The following is a 394-nucleotide window of genomic DNA, read 5'->3' as shown; positions in this document are numbered from 1 at the left end:
ATACATACTTGTTTGATATATTTCCCTGGGACAGGATGTTTCCACTGCTCGCATATCCACTAATACAAGATCAGGGATGTCATGTATTTTTAAAAAATGAAAATCGTTACTCTTAAATTGTGCAGGAATTTGAAATCGGTTAAGAATAATCATCAATCGCGGCATTCAGCAATTAGTGGACTGCACTACATGAACAAACTGACATCGACTGATCTGACAGCAAAATGAAGTCAAAGAGACAAGGGAAAAGGGTTCATATTGACTGGAAAAGGACAATACGTATTGAGGTGTGCCATGTTTCATCTTGCATTCGTTCAGAAAAAAAAAAAAAAAATTGGACGACACAACACGCAAATACAAAGCTTTATTTTTTTTGGGAGAGTGAAGCACCATC

General features: G+C 36.5%; 1 protein-coding gene across 1 annotated transcript in view; it reads right to left on the bottom strand.

Moving 5' to 3' along the window:
- The window catches only part of LOC119591720 (agrin-like), a 23384-nt gene that overhangs the window by 6339 nt on the left and 16651 nt on the right, over nucleotides 1-394 (bottom strand). The gene's annotated exons all lie outside the window — the stretch shown is intronic.

The sequence above is a fragment of the Penaeus monodon genome, chromosome 29, assembly GCF_015228065.2.
Source record: "Penaeus monodon isolate SGIC_2016 chromosome 29, NSTDA_Pmon_1, whole genome shotgun sequence".
NCBI classification, from domain to species: Eukaryota; Metazoa; Arthropoda; class Malacostraca; order Decapoda; family Penaeidae; genus Penaeus; species Penaeus monodon.
This window is presented reverse-complemented; position numbering and strand designations above follow the sequence as displayed.